Consider the following 26,158-nt stretch of genomic DNA (forward strand, 5'->3'; position numbering starts at 1 on the left):
TTCATCAGCCATTTTATTGCCCAGTTACCCAGTTTTATGAAATCCTTTTGAAGCTCTTAATAGTCTGTTTTGGACTTAACAATCTTGAGCAATTTCGTATCTGAATGTTGCCACCAGACTGTTTACCTCTTTCTCCAAATCATTTATGAATATGTTAAATAGCATTGGTCCCAGTATGAACCACTGGGGAACACTACTAGTTATGTCTCTCCATTCTGTAAACTGACCATTTATTCCTATCCTTTGTTTCCTATCTTTGAACGAGTTATTAATCCATGAACCTTCCCTCTTATCCCATGACAGTTTACTTCACTTAAGATCCTTCAGTGAGGAACCTTGTCTGATATTCATATTCTAATTTTAATATGAATAATAAAGCTCAGAGAAATATATCATAATGCCTATCATCTCCTTTACTAACTTCAGAACCTAAAGATTTAGTTTAACTGAACTACTAAGAAAGATAAGAAATTTTATGGAATCTGAATGTCTGTTCCTCTTCCCAGCAGGATTATGGTGAATTTTCTGTTTTCTGAAAAAATATTTTGCTTGAAATTTGTTAGAGGGAAACATGTAGTGCATCTGTTTTTTGTTTTTTTTTTTAAAGCCAGACTGGTACCTAAACCTTTTTATGTCCCGCCCCAGCCCTCCTCCTTGCCATTATAGAACCATTGTTTGAAGCAAGCTTCATTATATCTGATTTTTGCTTTTGTTGTTGTTCATGCTTTAAGACACAGGAAGAGACTTTGAGAGCTAGCATTAACTTTTCTTCTCATTAAAACTTAAGTGTATCTGTCTTGGTTGGCATATTTCAATACTAAGGAACTTTGGAAAATGAAAGCACCTGTACAACTGATTACCGAAATCCAGTGATAAAAACTTTGTTCTGCAGTAGTATGTGTGAAAATGCATAATTACATCTGATGCACAAGTGATAATTAGTAGAATGAATTTTAATCTAATAATAAGACTCCTAATTTATTTAGCAAAATATCTTCCTACAATTATCCAGTTAAAAAATAAAGTAAAAATTCAGTAAAATATTATTTGTCAAAAATAAGTTAATATTACTTTTGTGTATGAGAACAAAGATTCCAATTTATTTTTGTTTATTTAATGTATGATAATATGAGAAAACTGTTAATGCAGTTAGAAAGTATCCATATAGATTAAAAACTTTGAAGTCATGTTGTTCTTCTCTAGGTAACCCATTCTACTGCATCACTACCCTCCTAGTGAAATAGTTTTTCCTAATATCCAACCTGGACCTCTCCCACAACAACTTGAGACCATTGCTCCTTGTTCTGCCATCTGTCACTACTGAGAACAGCCTCTCTCCATCCTCTTTGGAATCTCCCTTCAGGAAGTTGAAGGCTGCTGTCAAATCCCCCCTCACTCTTCACTTCTGCAGACTAAACAGACCCAACTCCCTCAGCCTCTCCTCATAAGTCATATGCTCCAGCCTCCTAATCATTTTGGTTGCCTTCCGTTGGACTCTCTCCAATGCGTCCACATCCTTTTTGTAGTGGGGGGGCCCAGAACTGGACAGAATACTCCAGATGTGGCCTCACCAAAGCCGAATAAAGAGGAATAATGACATCTCTGGATCTGCTGGCAATGCTCCTCTTGATGCAAACCTAATATGCCATTAGCTTTCTTGGCTACTACTTAACTAGTTGGTTCCCAGCTTGTAACTATGCTTGGGATTCTTCTGTTCCAAGTGAGGGACTCTGCAGTTGTCTTTGTTGAACCTCATCAGATTTCTGGTGGCCCAATCCTCCAATTTGTCTAAGTCACTCTGGACCCTATCTCTGCCCTCAAGCGTATCTACCTCTCCCCCTAGCTTAGTGTCATCTGAAATCTTGCTGAGGGTGCAAGCCATCCCCTCATCCAGGTCATCAATAAAGATATTGAACAAAACTGGTCCTAGAACCGAACCTTGGGGCACTCCACTAGAAACTGACTGTCATCCTGACATCGAGCCGTTGATCACTACCTGCTGGACGCAGCCTTCTAGCCAGTTTTCTATCTATCTTTAAGATGCTGTATTATTTCATTTGAAAGAGATGAACAAATCAAGGAACTAATTTTGATTTGGAAAAAACAAAAACAAAAAAACAGAACAAGCCTGGAAGGGAATCATTACTCTGATACTTCACCAGGTTAGAAGCCAAAAAAATCTAAGAGTAGTCTAATATACCTCAGGCAAAGGCTATATGAAAACAGCTGTAAAACCTGGTCGAATGCTAGCAAATCCCATTAATAAGCTAAAAATATCAGGCCCCTAAACAAATTAGTGCTCATTGGTTTGCTTCCCAAATAGCAGGTTCTAAGAGTGTTGGAGCTATTTCTTGACTAACGCTCATATCTCTTTTATAACAGATTGCCTTCATTGTGTTTAGTCCTTGTTCTCTACTTATTTATGGCAGTTTCAGTATGGACAATAACTGAAGGTTTGTGAATATTGAAAATAGGAATAAAGTATGCATAATGAGTGAGGGGGTACTTGGTGGTAAATATGGATCTGAATCCCAAAATATGGTTAATCTATAGAATTTCCAAAGTGGTGTGTTGGAACACCAGGGAGACAGAGCAGACACTTTCAGCACACTCGTCTGCAGGCACAAGGTCTGTGAATGCAAGCCATTGAGGGCGAATTGGTCTAACTTCCAAACAATAGAGCAACACACACATTCTCCTAAGAGGCATGGTTACTTGACTAGATAAAACCAGTCATGACAAAAGGAAAATATCAAACTTAGATCCTGTCACAAAAAGAAAAGAAAAAAACACAAAAAGAATTAAGCCATACGACAATTGACTCAGTCTCACTCAGTGAGGGTGGACATTTCCCTGAGGTGAATTTCTCTATGCACACACCAACTGAAGGGCAAATTAACTTCAAGTTGGGTCCCTAGAGCTCTGAGGCTTGCTATAAGACTGAGAATAAGGCCTGTTCTGTCCCTGTGACTTAAGAGGGAAGCCCATCTAGATTAGCTTGTGAGGAAGCATGAAATTAGATGAGTCTAAATATGTCAATTACTTGTTTTTTTTTTAAATAATCTGTTAAAATAATGTTCCATTAGCTAATGTACATACTTATAGAAGGCCATTGTCACTGTATAGCATTGATCATCAAAGAGAAAGGACATACGATATACAATTGGCTCTGCAAGGCAATAAGAAAGCCACATAGACATTGTACACAGATACCAATATCCATGTGGGAGAACTGCAAAATTTTTCCTAGGATTTGGCACTTAACACTTGAAGGAGTACACTCAGAGACACCAAAAAGAGGCTAGACATGCAAGTAGCACATAACCATGCCAGAGTATTTGTTTGGAAATAGGGCATGTCATGATTATGAGGATTAGCCAGCAGCCTGGGTATTAAGGAGTTAACTACACCTAGCCAGGTGGAGTGACCAGTAGGAATGTAGGTGGGACTTTCAAACAAGAACAAAGGAATTTGGGTTTTTTCCTTTCTCCTTTTTTGTCTCTCTGGAAGAGTCCTCTGCAGCTACAGAGAGAGACAAGCATGTCTCTCTCTCCAAGAAACAATTCTTCACTTTTTGTTTAGGTAGTTTCGTTAGGCTTTATTGTTTTAAGGGTTGGGATATGGGATCTGGGATCTGGCACTGTTTAAAAGATGTTTTGGCTTTTCTTTGTAACTAAGTTCTAGGCCCATAGAGTTTGTCCATGAGTATATTTTGTTACCTTCCCATCTAGTCATTATGCTTGCAACAGGAATATTGTTGTAATAATGAAAGTTCTTTCTTTTCTTTTTATTAACCTGGCATTGGTTAATTGTGTGCCCTGATTTTTATTTTAGGGGTGAGATTTCCCAAATGATCTTTCCCCTGATTTCTTTATCAACATTTGGGTGGTGGCAGCGGAAGTTTTATTCCCAAGATCTAGGGTTTTAAGATTTTGGGGAAAGTTTTATACCAAAGCCTGGTAGATAAGGCTTTGGGGTACACTTTCTGGCCCCCACTTCTGCATTTATCATGCCAGAGTGGGGAAGGAGCCATGACAGGGTAATTGTATGCATGGGATTTCTGGTGATTAGGTACAGGATGACCATTGACACCAGCCCTTAGATAAGGCTCTTTGTGGTAATGTATCTTAAGTATGAAGGGTGGTTGCTTTCACATATTTATTTTTTAACTTCAACTTTACCTATGAGTTTCAGTTCTAATACTTTTATTTATTTAATCAGAAAGTACTTTAAAAAAACTAATAAGTTTAAATTTGCAACCTGTAGATTGTTATATTCTCTTCTGATACAAAATACAGTAAAACTTGTGTTATCTGGCATGCTCGGGGATTAGGGCATTCCGATTATCTAAAAATTTCAGTTATCTGAGGTTCCCATCAACCTAGGAATAACCAATGGACAATAATAGTAAAACTCAATTTTTTAATATTGGTAGTTTTGTAGTGTGAGGCAGTTGGTCTCACATTTCTATTTTGAGTTAAAGATGGTTAGTACTTCTTAAATAAAAAATGGTTAAGCCAATCATGGTAAACCAATCCACGCCTGTGCGCCTGAAAATGCAATAGTATTGTGGCTGGGGGCAATGCCAGTTAACAAAGTTTTCTGGTTAACAGAGTGCTGGATAACAAAGGTTTCACTGTATTATAGGTCTGATTTCCACCCTGCTGTTTGTACTGGTTGTACATGCACAGTACTGAAGTATATATATGTCTCACTCCCAAGATAAGAGAGAAAATTATTTGTAAGGTATATAATGTCATGCAAAAAAGGTCTGCAGTGTGTTATAAGAAGGACTTGGGATCTTTTTCAGGTGCAATATGCCATGTGTATTGCAAATGCAGTGTAGAAATCAGCATATGCATTCACACACACACACACACACATCCTGTAGCTTATGTCTCAGGTTATGACTACAATGTAGTCATACAGAGTTGCAAATGAAGCCTGGGATTTGAATTTCCCGGGCTTCATTTGCATAAAGCTGGCCGGCGCCATTTTTAAATGCCGGCTAGGTCGGACCCCATGCCGCGCGGCTACACGCGGCACGGACTAGCTAGTTCGGATTAGGCTTCCTATCCAAAATAGCTGTACGCCTCATGGAACGAGGTGTACAGCTAGTTTGGATTAGGAAGCCTAATCCGAACTAGCTAGTCCGTGCCGCGTGTAGCCGCGCAGAATGGGGTCTGATCTAGCCGGCATTTAAAAATGGCGCCGTCCGGCTTTATGCAAATGAAGCCCGGGAAATTCAAATCCCGGGCTTCATTTCAACTCCGTATGACTACATTACCCCCCCTAGTTCGAACTAGGGGGGTAGTGTAGACATACCCATAGTTACCAGTCTTATTGGTGTTTATGCCAGCCTATTGGCCAATTAGGCTCTACACAAGGCAGAAGCCAGATTCTGTTGACATGCTCTGATGCTCTGAAGTTTTCTTCACAGGACTTACTAAAATCTTTATGGCTACACACACCACGCTTTTGGTTGTAAGACCCAACTTTAGTCTATTTCTTTTTTTTTTTTTGCAGTATCGTAGTGAAATCACCAAATTGTTCTGCCTCAAGGCTGCTTCCATTGTCATTCTCCATAAGTACTTTGATGACTGTCCTGGAAGTAACTGCAGCTGGTTTATCTCATTCACTTGTCTTGTTCAGGTGTAAGCCCTTGTTTTAGAGTAGTCAATTCTGCCCCTCTTCAGACATTCTGAATTTGACTGATGCTTGAGTTCACATTTCCTTGTTGACCATGCTAACCATCTGGTGCTGGAGTCTTTTGTCACTTGTCTTCCTACATTCACACATTCCTCACTAAAACAAAGGATAGATCATTTCAGAGAAAGCAATTTCTCTTACACAGTGCCAGGCAGGATTTCTTACAGACACACAAAGTTAAAAAGAAATATTAAACAATGTCTTATTAACTTATAATATCTAACACAGACAATACTTCAATACCTGGCAGCTGATATAAAACAAAGAAACAAAATCTATATAACTACATAAAACAAAGCTATAAAATAAAGCCTATATGGCTACTACCATGAGTCAGGCCTACATGTGGACCCGCTGGTTAACAGAGTGGATTCCATGCAAGTTACAATTGAATTCATTGTGGGACCACCAGAGAAGACAGCGCTTATCACGGGATGTGTGGAAAGACATCTCCAGTGGATTATTCCTTTAAAGGAGTATGGATCAGTTTCACCTACATCTGCTTTAGTTCAGGTAAGAGGACTGAATCCCCAGGGACACAGTTTATAAGAAGCATGTGAGTTCAGTCTTTTGGAGGAACTTAGGGAAATCTGTAGATGATTCTAAGACGCTACCAGGCAAGACTGACAGAAAGAGGAATTAATTAGGAAGACGTGAGGTGGGGGGGAGTAAGGCTGTGAAAAGGAAAGATTGAGTGTGCTAAGAAACTGAAGTGAGGGTTGTGAATGACCCCAAAAGAGGGAGAGTAGAAGGTTTGTGATGTCCTGAATGTTTTTAATAAGCCAGATTCCCAGAAGGGGGTATTATGAAAACATATGTAGTATGACTTTTGCACTTTCTTAATGCATCCATCTCTGCCCGCTGAAGTTAAATTGGCTGTTAACTCCCTCCTCCCCCCATATACACATATATTACCCTGCTCCTCTGAGCAAATTTCTAAGGATTCTGCCAGCTGTTTTTTGGCTTTGTAGATTCAAACTGAGTGTATCCTATTTCCCATGCTTCCCAGAAGCATCCCGCCATTGTCTCACTGGACATTTAAATAATTGTCTACTACCTTCAAAAAAGACTGTTCACACCAGCTTACTTGGTTCACTTAATAAAACACACACTACTTAATATAACATCACTGAGATGGCTTCCTTGTAAAAGGAGTAGAAGTTTAGTAATGAAGAGTAGATATTCACAGATTCAAGAGAGTGGTGAGTAACAATAACCGAATCAGTGACAGTTACAAATCAGACAGAAGTACAACACTCTTCTAACAGACTGACTATAACTTGTAACAAGCTAGAAACTTTGTCCAAGCTAAGTTTCTCACCCAAAGCAATAACTCAGCAGCCACCAAGACCAGAATGCAACTTTCATGGATGTGAAAAGCACCGCTATTATTTCTCCCTTACTGAGGGAAAACAAAGGGGTTCTTTTTCTTTCTTCTGATAGAACAGCAAACCTTAAAATGTCTCCTTTTGAAGTATGCCGCCAGTTCGGATTCCTTTTTCCCATTGCTTTGTGCTCCAGTGTGCTGATAAGATGCTGCTTTCTCATCTTCCAGTTCATATGTTTTTTCTGTTTTCCTCAGATGCAAATGGATTGTATGTATGCTTCTTAATTTACATGAGGAATCTAAGCAGACAGGTTAACCAATATTCCTTTGTCTGGCAGAACCACACCTGGTCACATACTTTAAGCAGTTTTTGAGTACATAAATGGAACTTATTGAATTATATCTATATTTATATCTCATAATGGTTACGATGACCAGATTGATGCAAGCATTTGATACCACATATGAAATAGCTAAATAAGAGACAGCACTGATTTATATGTATTGAGTTTATCAATCCTAATAAAAGTTGCTGGCATGCAGTAAGGAAGAGTAATGGTAGTTCGAATTAGGAGCTTTAATTCAACTACCTAGTACGTGCCGCATGTAACCGCGGGCAGGTAGTTCGAACTACTGGGCATTTAAAAATGGCGGTGCCCAGGAACATGCAAATGGAGCCCGGGATATTTAAATCCTGGGCTTCATTTGCAAGTTCAAATGACTACATTAGCCACCCTAGTTTGAACACACTAGTGTAGACGTACCCTTAGACTTAGATTCATATTGATACTTTGGCATCTGAATCTCAGCTTTCATTCCATTCTAATTCAAAAAATTCTCATCTATATCTGTAATTGCCTAAACTCACTGGCTGTGTCTACACTGGCATGAATTTCAGGAAATGCTTAAAACGGAATACTATTCCATTTTCAGTTTTTCCGGAAAAGGAGCGTCTACATTGGCAGGCTGCTTTTCCAGAAAAGCCCTTTTTCCGAAAAAGCGTCTGTGGCCAATGTAGATGCGCTTTTCTGGAAAAGAGCCCCGATCGCCATTTTCGCGATCGGGGCTTTTTTCCGGAAAAGACTACTGGGCTGTCTACACTGGCCTTTTTCTGGAACAGTATTCCGGAATAAGGACTTATGCCCGAGTGGGAGCAGAATAGTTTTTCCGGAATAGCGGCTGATTTTGTACAGTAGAGCATCGTTGCTTTTCCGGAAATTCAAGGGCCAGTGTAGACAGCTCGCAGCTTATTCCGGAAAAGCAGCTGATTTTCTGGAATAAGTGGCCCAGTGTAGATAAAGCCACTCAAAGCCAAAGTTCTCAGAGTCAAAAGTCCCTCAGCACTAACTTTATGTGGCTGTGCATATACCGGTGTCTTTCTTTAGAATTTAGCCTTCCACCTAAGCCACAGATTGATTCATGAACAAGAAAATAGGCATTGGCCCACATAAACTAATATATAGGGCACAATTCAGAAGGAACACCTGACAAATTGGATCCCATCCAGAATCTAGTTGGAGGAGGAGATGTTGCTGTCCATCTTATAACTGTTAGTCCAATGGCTAGAGCTCTCATCTGGAATTTGGGAATCCATGTTCAGTTCTTCTTTCTGCCCCAGGGGAGAAAGTATATCAATGCTCAAGAGTGTTCTAAACACTCAGGCTTGGGATAATTAGATGTGAGGGGCACCCTCTATCTGTCCTGATTAAGATTAATAAAGACAAATTTGGACAAATAAAGAGTCACTGGAACATGGGGATTGGACCTAAATCTCCCATCAATTAAATATGAGCCCAGCTGCAAGGCTACCCATCCTCTCTCTCTCTCTCTCTCTCTCTCTCGCTCATTGAGACTAAGTATTTAAAGTGGTTGTACTGTTGATAAATACTTAAACAGAGATTGGCTCAGGGGAAGGGGAGGGGCAGAGATGAAGAATACTAAATTTGCTTGAAACTACAAATTAAAATTATTATCTCTGAATTATATTTGCTAAACTGGGCCTAAATTAGAGCCCAAATTCCTACATTTTGGATTTTTATCATTCTAGACATGACTATAGGTCAAAAATTTGCGGCTCGAGCCTATTTTCAATATACACCCAAGGATGTGTCTGATGAAAACACTAGGAATAACCACCCTGCATTTATCCAGTGCATACATAAGTAATTAACTCACAGAAACAAGATGAGTAGGTTATTTAATTATGTCATGTGGAAGAGCTATCTTCTAACCATGCAAGACAGGAAATTGAGGACTACATTCTATAGTATAGTTCAGATGTTTCAACCTTTACCACCAGTGCAATCAGGCCATGAGGCTGGCATATCCAGCCAGGGACTATTACCTCATTTCAAGAAATGGATCTTCTGGTTGCACGGAGCTCTCAGAGAGGTTCTTAGGGCACCCTATTTTTTGCTTCTTGTGTGTAGGGAAAAGGGATCATAGTAAACCTCTCCTAACTAATACCTTTCATCCCTGAGGGCACTTTGGAGTGCTTGTTCATCGGTAGTAAATATACAATATACAATACATCTGTGTATATAATAAATATTTTTACAACAAATAAATAAGAAATCTCCTATGCCAAATGAAACACTAGCAACTGTTGGCTATGGACACTGTTAATAGCTGATATAAATTACAGTAGCCCATATGAGAAGGAATTAGGCTAAAGGATCAGAGTGAGCTTTAAGCCACTTTTGCACCTAAGGCACATCTAGACTACCCTCGGCTTCTGAAAGAAGATATACAAATTAGGCGTGAATGTGCATATCTTCTTCCGATCCCTTTTTTGGAAGAGTTTTTTTCAAAAAAAAAGAGCAGTCTAGATGGGGTTTTTTGCACAACCCGCCCCTTTTTTGAGAGACCCATCTTCCTTTAAAAATGAAGTTTATAGGGTTCTTTCGAAAAAGGGGGGATTTGCACGAAAAATCCCATCTAGACTGCTTTTTTTTTTTGAAAAAACCTCTTCCGAAAAAGGGATCGGAAGAAGATATATAAATTTGCACCTAATTTGCATATCTTCTTTTGGAAGCCAAGGGTAGTCTAGACATGAAACTCTGCAAAAGTACTTTGGCTGTAATTGAGGAGTTGACCTGGGATATTTTTAAAGCAATGATTTATGTAGGATATACAAGACAGAAAGCCAATTATAGTGTTTTAGCCCAATTTTAATGTATGCAAGCCTTCCAATAATAATGTCTATTTCTATCACACACTACCAGACCATCATATGCATAATTTTTTTTAAATATAGTGTGAATTCAGAATGATTACTTTTAAAGCAACAGTGCAGAATTTAATGGATTTCTTGATTATGCGTTATTATTAATAGTAATGGCACATTAATTGAAGTGAAATACTTCAATTTCAGCCAAAATGATTTGAAATGTCTAGTAATTTTACAATGAATAATAATGAATAATACATTAATTCAAAAGAAAAGGGACTATAATGTATGAAATAAAAGGTGTCAGAATAATAAATTGTATGCAATTTAAAAAGGGAACTTACGTTTCTATTTCTGTAGATGCAATGTGTTTTTCCCCAATTATTTTCTAATTTTGCTCTAGAGACACAAGGTGGATAAGGTAATAGCTTTCATTGGACCAACCTCCGTTGGTGAGAGAGACAAGCTCTCAAGTTTGCACAGAGCTCTTTTTCTGACCTGAAAAGCTTGAAAGTTTGGTCTCTCACTAATGGAAGTTGTTTCAACAAAAGATATTACCTCACCCACCTTGTCCCTCAAGAATCCTGAGAATCCTCCTCCTCCCCCCCCCCCCTCGACCCCAGCTTCTCTTATTTATTCTTGGATCTGGACTTCTAATACTCCAGTCATCTGAAGAAGTAGATTGTGCTCTCGAAAGCTCATGATACTATCTATATGTTTTGTTAGTCTTTCAGTTGCTGCTAGACTATTTGTTGTTTTTTAAGTTTTTCCAGTTACAGACTAACTCAGCTACCCCTCTGAAGCATTTATTTAATGATTGCTGAAACAATGAAAGTCATCACTCTGAGATTATACAGAATTTAAATGCAAAGGTTTGATTTGATTACAACTAGCACATGGAGGGAAAAGATACCAAGCAGTGATAAGCAGAGAGAAAGCAGGAAACAGCAAGAGAAGAACTGAGTGTGGAGTGTGGTACTGGAAGAAAAGCAAGAGAGAGTTTTTGAGGAGAAAGAATGGAAAGGGGAATGGAACTGTGAGTGAGGATATGGCCATTTGTTGTTTTATCCAACGGTTCCTAGAGAAACAGGATTTATGTGCATTATTTGTATCTAAACAAAGATGCATCAAAGAAATGCTTGATTCTATCATTGGTTTCCCCTAATGGAAACAACTCACAAGAACCCCGATATTGTCCAACCAAGAAGAATAAAAGGATCAACAATATTATATTTTATTATTATATTTATTATCTCTTATTATACACTCTGTAATAATTTCTAAAGAGTATATTTCTAATTCAGACTGTAGAATTAATACTAACAAGTTATTAAATAATGCAGCAGACTCTAATGAGAATTTAATAAATATTAATGATGCTGGTATTAATGAAGTCTTTATTTAAAGTATTAAGTCAGATGAGAAAACTGGTACCTTGATGATAACTCAACTTTTCATTAGACTATAAAACAAATCATTATGTTATAACCATAATATTCCCACCACTTTCCCAGAATGTTCCCAGCATATCAATTTATAATTTTAATCTTTGAACTCACATTTGCTTTGCTTTCTCCCTTTAATTTTCTGAGTCAATGAATACAGAGCAAGAATCCATGTTATTTTCAATTCCATATAAAGGTGTGAAGTCATTTCTACATTTCTTTCTTACTGAGCTTGATCTTGTTTTACAGCTATGTTAAAATCCGTACAATCATTCATCATTATAACTGTATATTCTATGTCTTCTATTTCCACAAGGATTTTATATCTAGAAGATATATTTTTGCCCTGAAAAATTACACCATGTTTGTAACTGTATTAGCAGCAAGGTACAATTATTTTTTCCTCCTCTCTAGTTCCACCTTTATTGTTATTTATGTATTTTCATTACACCGATTTACAGTCCTGGACTGGGTAGTTTATAATCATTTGGATAACCTATATTGGCTGCTACTATCTGTATCTAAACAGGGATGCACAAAAACGAAGGGAAGAAAATCAGCTATTCTACTATCAAATTTCACAATTAGGGTTCACGGGCCAACTCCCTTTTCTTTTTTCCACATCAGAAGATGTGTTTCAATTAGTGGGCCAAATTCTCTGTTGATATATGTGGGCAAAACACCATTGAGGTCAGTGGAGATAAATCTATTTATACCAGCAGAGAATGGAGCTTAATGTGTTTACTGAAATTCTTATTTAGAGCCTATTCCTGACAACATTCAAGGTCATGGAAGCTTTCCCACTGACTACAATAGGGGCAGACGTCAGACTTTACTATTTCTTCAATTCCATTTAGGTTCTTAGACCACATTCACCATTATGATAACTGAGCACTTTCCAGATAATAATTTGCATCTTTCACATATTGTGCCTTCTCTTTTCTTCTCCTCTTCCCAGGGAAAATAGTGCATAAGTTTTATGTTTGTTTATGATGCACAATGTGCTTTTACTTGTGCCATGGTTGAAAAGAGCCCCTAACACTTGAACTCTTATTCCCCTGGTACTCTTTAGAATCCCTTAGATAACTCAAATTAATTAAATACAGAAACAAGGATGTTTTGGGGCTTTTACAAATAAAAATATCATGATACTAAAGATGCCTTTTAGAGTACATGAAGGGATTTTATAATTTTTTAAGCAATCTCTGGTTTTGGACCCCATATTCTGAATCACATTTCCTTGAATTAGAATTATGCACAGCTTTACATTTTACATCTTCTTTCTTTAATGGGAGTCATGTAGCTAACTGGTTGTACACTTTGGCTATTTCTACACTACACATTTTTGTGGCAGAAAATATGCTAATGAGGGATTCATTAGCATAAGTCACAATCTCATTAGCATATTTTCTTACGTTTTGTAGCAACTTCCGTTTTGTGCAAAAAACATGTTTTATACAAGATCCTTATGCCTCTCCGGGCTTTTAGTGCAAAAAGGAAGCGGCTACACTGTTTCTTTTTGTGAAAAACCCTTTGCACAAAATGAAACAGAAGAAAATATGTTTAAGAGATTGAGACTTATGCTAATGAGTCCCTCATTAACATATTTTATAAGAACATAACATAAGTTATGTTGTGGAGTCATCGTGGATAGTTATCTGAAGACGTGTGCAGGGACTGTCAAAAAGAAAACAGGATGCGAGGAATCATTTTAAAAGGGATAGAAAATAAGACGGAGAATATCTTAATGCCCTTATATAAATCCTTGGTACTCCCACATCTTAAATACGGAGTACAGAGGTGGTCTCCTCATCTCAAAAAAGATATACTGGCATTAGAAAAGGTTCAGAGAAGGGGAACTAAAATGATTAGGGGGTTGGAATGGGTCCTATATGAGGAGAGATTAAAGCGTATGTCTACACTACCCCGCTAGTTCGAACTAGCGGGGTAATGTAGGCATACCGCACTTGCAAATGAAGCCCGGGATTTGAATTTCCCAGGCTTCATTTGCATAAGCCGGGCACCGCCATTTTTAAATCCCGTCTGGTTCGAACCGCGTGCCGCGCGGCTACACGCGGCACGAACTAGGTAGTTCGAACTAGGCTTCCTAGTTCGAACTACCGTTATTCCTCATTCCACGAGGAGTAACGGTAGTTCGAACTAGGAAGCCTAGTTCGAACTACCTAGTTCGTGCCGCGTGTAGCCGCGCGGCATGGGGTTCGAACCAGCCGGGATTTAAAAATGGTGGCGCCCGACTTATGCAAATGAAGCCCGGAAAATTCAAATCCCGGGCTTCATTTGCAAGTGCGGTATGCCTACATTACCCCGCTAGTTCGAACTAGCGGGGTAGTGTAGACATACCCAAAGAGACTGAGACTTTTCAGCTTGGAAAACAGGAGACTAAGGGGAGATATGATAGAGGTATATAAAATCATGAGTGATGTGGAGCAAGTGAATAAGGAAAAGTTATTGACTTGTTCCCATAATATAAGAATTAGGAGCCACCAAATGAAACTAATGGGCAGCAGGTTTAAAACAAATAAAATGAAGTTCTTCTTCACACAGCGCATAGTCAATCTGTGGAACTCCTTGCCTGAGGAAGTTGTGAAGGTTTGGACTATAACAACTGTGACAGACCGGGCCGTGTCTGGGCACAGCTAAGGGCATCCGCTCAGGGCGAATTGCTCAAATCCGGGGCTCTTTACAGTCCCCCTGACTGGCGACCTCTCCACACAGGCCACAAACCAGTCTCACAGAGCGCTTCAGCTGCCTGCCTGAAGCCTCCCGAGCAAAACCCCTCCGACACCCCAGCAATATCCGTGCCCCAGATGGCCCCGGGCCTATACACAGGTGGGGGGTCCTAGCACCCAATCCCACCTACCCCGAACAAGTTCTGTCCGGTTCCAAGAAACCAGCCACAGATCCCTGGTCAATTTACCCTCTGGACCTTACCCACAAATCACGCTGGGCCAATCCTTTAGAATCTATATCTAAAGGTTTATTATTACAGGAAAGAAAAGCATGAGAGTAAGGTTATTAAAGTACAGTACGTTACATGCACCGAATCTCCCAGTTCTCGATGCAGGCTCTAGCAGAGATGTTGCAGCTGCTGGTTAAAAGTCCTTATTGCACATCCTGAGATCAGGATGGGTTCCCAGGTCTTCCGGGCTCTTCAATCCCTGCAGTGCTGCCTCTGGGATGAAGTGCTGAGCTGAGAACAAAATGGCATCGACCACATGGCCTCTTTATACTCCTTCCTGGCCTCTTCTTGTATGCAGCAGGTCACCTGGTCAGAGGCCAATCTCTATATTTCCTGCTGGCTGCCCTCAGGTGACAAGTCCCATTCTTTGGGTGTGTCCATAGCCTATTGAGAGCCATTGTTCCACAGGGCTTTGCTACTCAGCCTGTCCATAGCCATGCTTAACCACATTCACAGAAATATTCAGCTTCCACACAGATTACAGTTTCCTACCCACACACATAGACATTATACACTCACATAAATAGCGTACATAAGATTAACAAACAATAATCTCCCATTCAATAACCCACATGGCTCCCCCCATACCAATTTCTGGGGCCAACACCCCCACCTAGGGGTGCAGCAGCGATCTGGCTGCTTCCCTCCAATTCAGCAACGTGACACAGGGTTTAAAAGAGAACTAGATACATTCATGGAGGGTAAGTCCATAAATGGCTATTAGCCAGTATGGGTAAGGAATGGTGTCCCTAGCGTCTGTTTATCAGAGGGTGGAAGTGGATGGCAGGAGAGAGATTGTTTGATCATTACCTGTTTGATTCACTCCCTCTGGCACTCCTGGCTTTGGCCACTGTTGGCAGACAGGGTACTGGGTTGGATGGACCTTTGGTCTGACCCAGTATGGCCATTCTTATGTTATGTTCTTATGTTCTTATATACAGAGAGAGAGGAAGGGTATGTCTACACACAATTTTTATTTCGGGAGAAGGATGCAAATTGTGCTGCATATTTGCATTCTTCTCCCGTTTTTCTTTTTGGAAGATGTTCCTTTGGTGTTTACTCGTGTCTACAAGGGGCCTAATTTTGAAATAAACTCCTATATCAAAAGACCTCTTATTCCTCCTACAATGGGGTTTATAGGGTCTTTCAAATAGGGATTTATTTCAAAATTTGGCCGTGTGTAGATGCGGGTAAATACCAGAAGAGCATCTTCTGAAAAAAAAAAAAACGGAGGAAGTATGCAAATGCGCAGTGCTATTTTCATTCTTCTCCTGAAATAAAAATTGTGTGTAGACATACCTAGAGAGAGAGAAAGATTTAAAACTACAGACTCTCTGGTAGATGTGTAGTTTTAGGCTCACTCCTGCTTTTCAGAACTTAGAAATATATTGTTATGTCTCTCATGAAATCAGATGCTGCGTGTGATTGTGCATATTAGAGTATTTCTGGTTAGCTACACAAAAATGGGATTGAATTGTTACTGCAAACTCAAATATCTGCCAAATTTTGAATATTTTTAATGCTAGACAAGATGTTTTACAATAAAGAGGGACTTAAATAACAGATGGAAATACACACCCAATAGCTGTGCATTTATGAGAGGATAGAATTAAATTCCTAGTCTATATCTGATACAGTATTTATAATACATCTACTTTGATTTTCAACCTTTTCTTCTAAGCTATTCTCCATTTTCTATTTGTCACACTGACTCATTAAAGAGTGAGTGTACCTGTGACTGATTAACTACTCTTCAGTTGTGTATAAGGATTATAAAGAGGGAAACAGGAAAATGGAGAAAGCAGAGAGAAGCTGCGGGAAGAAGAATGCTGCAGGAGAATTTGAGGTTTCAGAGCTGCTCTCTACTGATTTCCCTCAACTTAAAGAGAAAAGCCTCTCTTGCCTTCTCCTGGAAAGAGGTTAGATACTAAGGATCCCAGGAGATCATTTATTAAGCAAGAGCCTAGCAATTCTTTGTTGTTTATTTGTTTGATTTGTGTTTGTTATAAGGAGAACTGACAATCCCCTGCAATAATAGACCCTTTGTCCCTTTGCTAGGTTTTATCTATGAGAATAAATCGAAACCCTTCTCTATATCTTGTGGCACTGTAAAAACAATAAAAAAGGTTTTACGATCCATTTGGGCATAATTGATTGGACTCAGAATGACAGTGCAGCCATCCCTCAAAGGTATTTTGTAGGCTGAGGGGTTTTTACTCTTCGCTTTTTAAGGATACTTCTCTTGACATCCACATCTCCCACTTTCAGTGTTTACTCCCCAACAGTTGCCTTCTTCTTGCTCTGTGGAGTCAGGGCAGCAACAGGAAGCTCCTTTTTTTCATCTTGTAAATAAGGACTATTATTTGTAAGCCTTTTGCCCACAGATGCCTTAAACAGGCATTCACTCTACACACACAAAAATCTAGGGAGGGAGACTTCATATGTTGTCTCCTTAATTAGGAATAAAAGTGAATGAATTATTTGATTCAGGCATTATTAGAGACAGGGAACTACTATGGCTGACTTAAATTTCCCCCAAAAAGAGTTTAAAAACAGAAATAATGACATAAATTAAATTGGGTATAATGAAACAATTCCCAGCATAACTTCTGGACATAAAACACGTGAGCATTTGTTTCCTTGTGCTCAAGCTTGAGTTATATTAATTCAAGTTGGCTCTTACCAACTAATTAGTGCTCCCTTCAATTAATTAGGAATCAAACAATTCATCACATTTTTAATTTTAAGAAATAATTGACAATTCACAATGTGAAAACAATCACAAAATATCCATCACTTATCAAATGGCTCCAGCTATTCCTTTTAAGGAGCATGTGAAAATCCGAATAAGAGGTAGTTATCAAGAGATAACAACGCAATTTTTTTTTCCATTTTATACCCTTATTTATTTTTATTATAAATAAATATGTCATGGATATGTCTTGAATATAATCTTTTTACATTTTTTTCAATAGCTAAATTAGGATTTGAGTCATGTGGCTCAAACAATTGTTTGCATGTTCTCAAAAAGGTTTGGATTTTAATTAATGTTATTACCATCCACTATAACCTGTAACGGATTAGGACTGTAGTATGTTTTATGTCACAGGAAGTTTATTCTAGTTAAAAATGTTTTCATTTTGTACAAATCACTACTATTTTGTTGTAATACTTTAAAAAAAATGTATGAACTCCTGAGTTAACAAGACATTTCAAAATTGACCAAGAAAACATTTAGCTATTTTAAAACATTTAAGTAAAAAATGAGAACACTTCACATTATTCTGGAGGCAATATTGTTTACTGATTCTCCTCCTCTACCAACAATTTTATATAGGGTTTTTGGTTTTTTGTAAACTGTGCATTTATACGATGAGAGAAGAACCTAGAGAAAAGTATGTATATTTTGAAAAATTTTCAGGGGCTAAATCTTAAAATACGTTTAGTTCACACATTTTTTTTTTTTTACTTTAAAGGAATTTGTGGCTGCTTAATTGATCAGAACCTTTTAGGATTTGGCTCCAGAGGTTTCATCAAATGCTTCAGAATTTTGTGGAAACCCCCCAGCTAACAGATCAGTGCCTGATTTAGATGGGCCTATATCTGGCAGAGCTCTGAAGTGTGTGCTTGACTTTAAGCATGTGAGTGGGTCCATTAAAGTAAAAGCAAATATTAACATGCTTACAGTTTGCTATGTGCTTGAGTACAATTCTGGACTGGGGCTACAGCTTTAAAAAAGAATCAGCAGAAAGGAGAAGATGAGGCAATAAAATATATGACTTTTCTTAATCCATTAGTAATTTAAAAAAAAAAACCTGATGATCCAAAGAACGCCCAAGTCTCAAGCTATGTCTAGACTGCAGGTTCCTTTCAGAAAAAGCTTTTCCAGAAGAGATCTTCCAAAAAAACTTTTTCAGAAAGAGAATGTCCACACAGCAAAAGCGCATTGAAAAAGCAATCTGCTCTTTCTTGTGCATTTCAGCTGTGGTTACTATGGACAGAGTGGCCACCAGGGCACCTGTGCTTTTTCCTCTTCCCTCTTCTTTTGAAAGAACTCCCTCTTCCTTGTCCACACACGCCTTTTTCCAAAAGATCTCTTTCAGAAAAAGGGTTCTTCCTCATAGAAAGAGGTTTACCAATGTCAGAAAAATCTGTCTGCTCTTTCGATTTTTTTCCCCAAAAGTTTTCTTAAAAAGAAAAAAATGGTGGTAGTTCTATCTGTATTGAAATATTTATATTGGTTGAACAGACGCAAAATATATAGTTTTAAATTGTTCCAACATTACACTGCAATTGACTGTTTTGGCACATTCACTTATAGGAATTGTTTAGAGGTCTGATGCCTCCTGTCTTCTGTGAGTGGCCAGTCTCCCTGGCCAGACTAGATCCTCCAGGATGAAACATAGTTTGCTCTCTAACAGGCATGTGCACTATGGTTGCAGGTGCAACACAAGAGATATAAAAATGCCTGAGAGACCAGCTCACAGGAAAATGGAAGCATTAATGAAAGGCACTTTAATGTTGAATTCACTTGAAACAAAGTATTTCAGGTTAATTTCAGCAAGCTGAAGACCAACATTTTGACTCAAATGAACACATTTTTCATTTCAATCAAGAATAGCAAAATGAAAGTTTCTCTGAAAAAATTATATTTCAACTTTTTATTGCTCCTGAGGCAAAAACTAAGACAACAATGCTGAAATTTCTCACGTGATGGAAATTCCAACTTCTCCTCATCTCTAGGACCCTGTCAATTTTGGTCAATTTTACAGTCATAAGATTGTCAAAATAATACATTACATTATTTCACTTATTTAAATCTAAAATGTCCTGGTGTTGTAATTGTAGGAGTCTTGATGCAAAAAGGAGTCGTGGGTTATTGTGGAGGAGGTTACAATAGTTCTGCTTCTCTGTACTGCTGCTAGTGGCAGTGCTGCCTTCAAATCTGGGCAACTGGGGCGAAGTACATATCTTATTTTGATTCTATTTCAAAATAGCTAATTTTGTCATTTGGCGCTAACTTTCCAGCACCATATTTTGAAATAAAGTGCTATTCTGAAATGTCCCTTACTCCTCTCAGAATGAGGTTTACGGGGACATCAGAATAGCAAACCTGAAATAACGAGCTTGCTGTGAAGAGGCGGTGCAGTGTAGATGCAGCCTCAGAAAGCAGCAGCTGCTGCTCAGAAGCTCTACTCAGAAAGCAGAGCCACTACCAGCAGCAGCACAGAACTCAGGATGGCGTATGGTATTGTCACTCTTTGGCTGTGTCTACATTGGCCCCTATTCCGTAATAGGGATGCAAATGTAGCACTTTGGAATAGGCAAATCCGCAGGGGATTTAAATATCCCCCACGGCATTTGCATTAACATGGCTGCCGCTTTTTTCCGACTTGTAGCTAAGCCGGAGAAAAGCGCCAGTCTGGACGCGATCTTCCTACTTTCAAGTAGGAATAGGAGATCCTCCGGAAAAGAGCTTATTTTTCCAGAGGATCGTGTCCAGACTGGCGCTTTTCTCCGGCTTATCTACAAGCCGGAAAAAAGCGGCAGCCATGTTAATGCAAATGCCGCGGGGGATATTTAAATCCCCTGCGGATTTGCCTATTCCAAAGTGCTACATTTGCATCCCTATTATGGAATAGGGGCCAATGTAGACACAGCCTTTCTGTGCAGATGCCTGCAGAGCTGTGTCTTCAGTCAGCAGCCACCATTCTCTTGTGGAATTGCTCAGAAGCCCTGCTCAGAAAGCAGAGCCACTACCAGCAGCAGCATAGAAACAATGGTGGCATGCTATGGTATTGACTCACTTACTTCTGTGCTGCTGTCAGCAGGGTGCTACCTTCAGAGCTGGGCACCTAGCTAACAGATGCTGCTGCTTTGTGGTTACTCAGGTCTGAAGACAGAGAAGAAGTATGGGTGGCAATACTACGTCCTCCCTAAAATAACCCTGTGATCCCCCTACAGCTACCTTTTGGGTCAGGACCATACATTTTTGAGAACCATTGGTGTGCCCTGTGAAATCTTATAGGATAAAAGCACACAAAAGACCAGATGTTATGGTCTGTGAAGTGTTTTCCATGGCCATGGATTTGATAGGGTCCTACTCATGTCTATGAAATTTACATATGTTAGGTACTTGTTTTCAATACCTGAGCTCTATTTTGGAAAATTAAGTCTGCTAATGGCACTGTTTATGTTCAGTCAAATTTTCCATGTATTTGGAATACACCTACAGCAACATGTATTAAACTGAGAACAGTTATTTACTATATGTCCTGTCTAGCTGTAAGGCCTTGTCCGAGTGAACATAATTTAGAGATCCAGGTGATCTCAGAATGACTTGTCTTGAATATCTTTTGATTAACAAATCACCTTAAAAAGTCACCTTAAATAGCACTCAAATTAAGAACATTTCTTAAGGTTGTGTGAGTTAATGCCTTTTATTGGCCTGGTAATTTATGTTGGTGAATGAGACAGGCTTTTGAGCTCCACAAAGCTCTTCAGGTTTGGAACAGGGAATCAGAGTCACAGCTAAATACAAGATGGGATAGATTGTTTATAATAAGGGATAATACATGTTCCAGGAGATCATTTAAGATGAAGTGATCCATTCAGTATTGCAGACACAGAATAAAGGGTTAGTGGCTACAAACCAGTGTTTCTGTTGAATCCCTGACTTTTAGAGTCTAGAGGAATTATAAATTTAAGCTCCCAGGTGCATCTTGTGAAAGTGGTATTCAGTGGTTTTTGTTCTGGACAAGAACTGATAGGTCAGATATGGAATAATTGCTTTGTTAAAAGTATTCACACATAGATGATAGGATGCTATCACCTTTTATCATTTTTCCCTCTATAAGTTCGTTTGAGACTGTAGTGATTGTTTGGCTTTACTCACGTAATTTTTGTTGGGCATTTGGTGCTCTGGATGAGGTACTCTGCATGTTATGATATCCACATGTTAGATACATTGATTTTAAAATGTGAGTAGTGGGTATTGCTCATTATTGCAGTCGACATATGGCATCTAGTTTTGCATCTGTCATCACAGGGTATGATATTGCTTTGAGTTGATTTGACTTGGTTTGAGGAGAACTAGATGAGAATGGGGTAAACGGTAGATTTAAGGCCAGAAAAGGGGGTTCATGAAATATTTTTTCTAAGACATGGTCCCCAGAAAATACGGATCATATTACCCCATATATATTTGTCTTCATAAGAATATATACTCTGCATTTACTATACAGTAAATGTTCAGATAAATGATATTCCAGGAGCAAATTTCAAAGTATTGTTTGGGAAGTGCACCCAGTGCTTTTTTTGTGACAGTACTGCCGTGATGCAGTGCCAGCACCTTCAGTCAGAGCTCAACAACTTGTCCCCTAGAGTACCGGCACCTTTTTTTTTTTTTTTTTTTTTACAAAAAACGCATTGGGTACACATATATAAAAACAAGTAAACAGATATACTTTTACCTGCTACGTGTCTCTATGCATTTTTTAATAGAGAGGTATATCTTGTTCCTTTGTATTATTAGAAAAAAAATATACTAAAGAGATACCGTGGCTGGAAACTAAAGATAGACAAATTCAGATTAGAAATAAGGCACATACATTTTATAGTAAGGGTACTTAATCAATGGGACAGTTAACTAAGGTGTGAAGAAGTCTTTAAATCAAAACTCAGTGTATCTTTCTTTTTAACTTTATTTTATTTTTATATAAAATATAAAAATATAATGAAAAAGTGTATATAAAGTAGTTTCATGTGTGATCAGCTAACTTTATATTTTCTTCACTCACTTCTATTAGAAACAATTTTTCCCCATTAAAGCAGTAGCAGAGCGCTTACTCAGACAGTCTGTGTGTCATGGAGGAATTGCAGATATCCATTTTCTCAAGATAACTCTCCTGACTACTAGAATAGTTACTGCAATCCATTTCTTGCTATCAACAGGATGTTACAACTCATCCAGCACCTTGAAAATAAGACTGGAGAAGGGAAAATCGTGACACAATGTTTTTGAGACACCGCTGAATATAGTATTCCAGAACACTTGTAGTTTTTTACTGAGACAGAAGATGTGCAAAAGGTAGCAGGTGGTTGTTTGTAATGCCAACATTTCCTGTTTCTTTCCAGTCAAGGCTTTAAACTCTGAAATCCAGAAGTACCTGTTTAATATCTTCTTCTGGCAGAATCACAAGGATAAAAAACATAAAGTATCTTTCTCAAAAAGCCAGATATCCTCCCAGGTTTCTTTTTAGATAATAAAGGCAAAGGCCCCCCTCCCCGTCCCCCACCCATTTTCCTTTGAGATTGAGAACAAGAGCATACTACAAAGAAATAAGTCATCAATAAAGAACTCCTACAAAGTGACTTTTCTTCCCTTATTTCACATCATGTTCTTCTATAGGAAAGAGAGTTAAAACAAAGTAGTTGTTTCCTATGCATGCTTGAACATAGTCACTGAAAGAAGGAACTGTGAGACAGTGGTTTCTGGTGTTTGTTGCCTTAATGTCTTTCTAAATGCTACGCGATATCTTTAATAGAGACGCTGGGCTGTATGCAGAAAGTATTGGATGAGATTCTCCTGCTTCTAATATGTAGGAGGGCAGACTGGATGATCATGACTGACCTTCTGGCACTAAAATCTGGGAATTAATTTAAACTATGAAATCCTAGCAGTGGTGAATTGATTCCATATGTAAGGCCAGAATCGGCATAATGCTTTTGCCTGTTTGCGGATGAAGGAGCCCAGATTTTGGCCGTAAATCACAAGCAGAGAATTATCTTGGTGTAATGCCAATAGAATTGGCATCAGTAGCAGCAACCTCCCACTCTCCCCTTAGTATCTGAGGCATGGCAAGAGACAGGTGTGTACTGCAGATGGAGGAGGTGTCACTGGAGTTCTGGTTTACTGATCCTTTGCTCCTGTAAGATCTCACAGAGATCATATGGCAATGTGTAACTTAGAGCTAAGCTGCCCAGAATCACAGAATGGCTGGCCTGGCATGGAATCAGGGAGTTGTAATCTTCCCCCTGAAGCCTCACTCCCCTCTTGTGTGAAGGGACCTATGACACAGCAAATATTTGAGCCTGCCATGTCTATTAGAGTATGACAGGGCTTAAGAAAATTAACTGGAACTAGCATCTAGCATCTGTGCTCAATGTGTATAACCCGCATGGAAGTGCAACTGAAACCAAGACTGCTATTTCTCTGCCAGATTTGTGAAAATTGAGTTTTCCTTTTAGAAATTAGGAACAATCAAGTCCTGCCAATTTCTTATTCTACATATCATATTGTGTATGGCTTCTTTATTCACTAATGTTCTGTCTTATCCCAAATTGCATTTGTCTTGCCAAGGAATTAATCAGGATCACTGTGTTTTTAAATCATAAATGTATAAATGTGATTGTGGTGGGGTAGCCCCGCCCCTCCTGGAAGCGGCCGGGACGCTGCGATCGCGGGGGAAAGACTCACCCCCGCAATCGGCGTGTGTAGCTGCCTGTCATCCCCGAGCAGGGGAGCCGGCGTGCCGGCCGGGTGACGAGCCGGGGCCGGCAAACGACGGCGTCAAGGGGCAGGGAGAGGAGGCGGGGCAAAGGACGTCACGGGGAGGCCGGCCCGAGGGGGGGGGCCGGAGGATGACGAGGGGCCTGACGTCATTTGCCTGCGACCGGCGGGCAATTCAAAAGGCCGCAACAGACCAGCAAGAGGGGGGCACGCCGAGGAGACGGACCCCTCCCGGGAGCGAGCGCACGGACCCAGGTATTGGCGACCCTGGACAGGACCGGAGGGGGAGCCTGGTGGTGGGACGTGCTGACGCGGAGGAAGAAGTGGCCCAGGGCGGGGATGTGGACCCCGAGAGCGGGGGAGTTTAGGGCTCCCAACCCCCTCCGCTAGGTGAGGAACCTTTCCGTTACCTTAGGGTCCTGGGTCGGGGTCCGGAGCGAGGGCGGGCCCGGACCCCCTTCCCTCAACCGCCGAGCTGAATCGAGTGAAACCAGGCACATTGAGTCGCGAACGACTGTGGGAACTGAGGGGGGCGGACGTAAGCCCCTCCGCACGAGGGGGGAACCCCATCAGTGATATATTTTAAACATATATTGAAATACTTTTCAATAACCCACCTGGCTCAGCTGCAAGCCATTACACTGGCTCCAAGTGAGCTAGGACAAATTGCAAAAAGAAGGCTATTCAGGGTTGGGCTCTATCCTTAACACACTTGTAGGATTTGATGGATAGATTAATTACAATCTGTCAGGCTCGTGAGTAATAAATAAAAGAATTCTTGAAGTAAATCAGTGAAGCTTGACTTTACGTATTCTTATCAGCCATAAAGAGGAGCTACTATGTAATAATGGGATGATCAGTTTATGAGCAGGTTTGACAGGTTAAATGTATGCTATATTAATATATTAATATTTATTTGACTATGACAATTAATTAAATGACAAAATATATGCTTTAAGGTTACATGCAGTATATTAAAAACTCATGTCCACACTCTGATCCCCATTACACCTGTGCAATTTCGTTGTAAGAAATAATTTGGCTCAGTGAATTAAAAACCAGGAAGGACATTATAGGTCACAAGATAGAGTGAGGACTTTTCTAGAAGGTGCATTACTGCACAGCAGGAAGCTTTTTTTTTTTTTTTTTTTTTTGTGAAGTAGCATATCACTCATTAACCCTGCTGGCATGAACTGAAAGTTCTGTAATGACAGGGAAATTTTAGTTCTTTCCTGTAGGGGACACATGAGACAGCTAACGCACACTAAAATTTATTCGTCTCCAGAGCAGACAATCCCTCAGTCACCTAACTTTGCCACCATTGCAAACCCACCACCTTACATTTATGCAATAGCATCTGCATTTTTACTCAAACCTACCTCTGACAAGGAAATTACATAACCAAATCCTACAGCTGAATAGTATAACAGTGAGTCTATCGTTTTGATTTATTCTAATTCCATGTATGCGTTAATGAATGTAATATACTGTGGCTACGTCTACACTGGCATGATTTTCTGGAAATATTTTTAATGGAAAAGTTTTCCGTTAAAAGCATTTTTGGAAAAGTGCATCTAGATTGGCAGGATGCTTTTCCGCAAAAGCACTTTTTGCGGAAAAGCATCCATGGCCAATCTAGACGCGGTTTTCCGCAAAAAAGCCCTGATCGCTATTTTCGCAATCGGGGCTTTTTCGCGGAAAACAGTACTGTGCTGTTTACACTGGCCGTCTTGTGCAAATGATTTGCGCAAGAGGGCTTTTGCCCTAACGGGAGCAGCACAGTATTTCCGCAAGAACACTGACGATCTTACCTGAGATTGTCAGTGTTCTTGCGGAAATTCAAATGGCCAGTGTAGACAGCTGGCAAGTTTTTCCACAAAAGCAGATGATTTTGTGGAAAAATTTGCCAAGTTCTAGACACAGCCTGTGAGTTTTTGTGTCCTCTTTGTATTTTCTCAGAGAATAGTTTCAGAATCTAAAATGTAGTTTTACAGATCTCAGCGCTTCTAATTTTAGA

This window comes from Pelodiscus sinensis, chromosome 1 (assembly GCF_052426305.1).
Source record: "Pelodiscus sinensis isolate ZL-2025 chromosome 1, ASM5242630v1, whole genome shotgun sequence".
Classification (NCBI taxonomy): Eukaryota; Metazoa; Chordata; order Testudines; family Trionychidae; genus Pelodiscus; species Pelodiscus sinensis.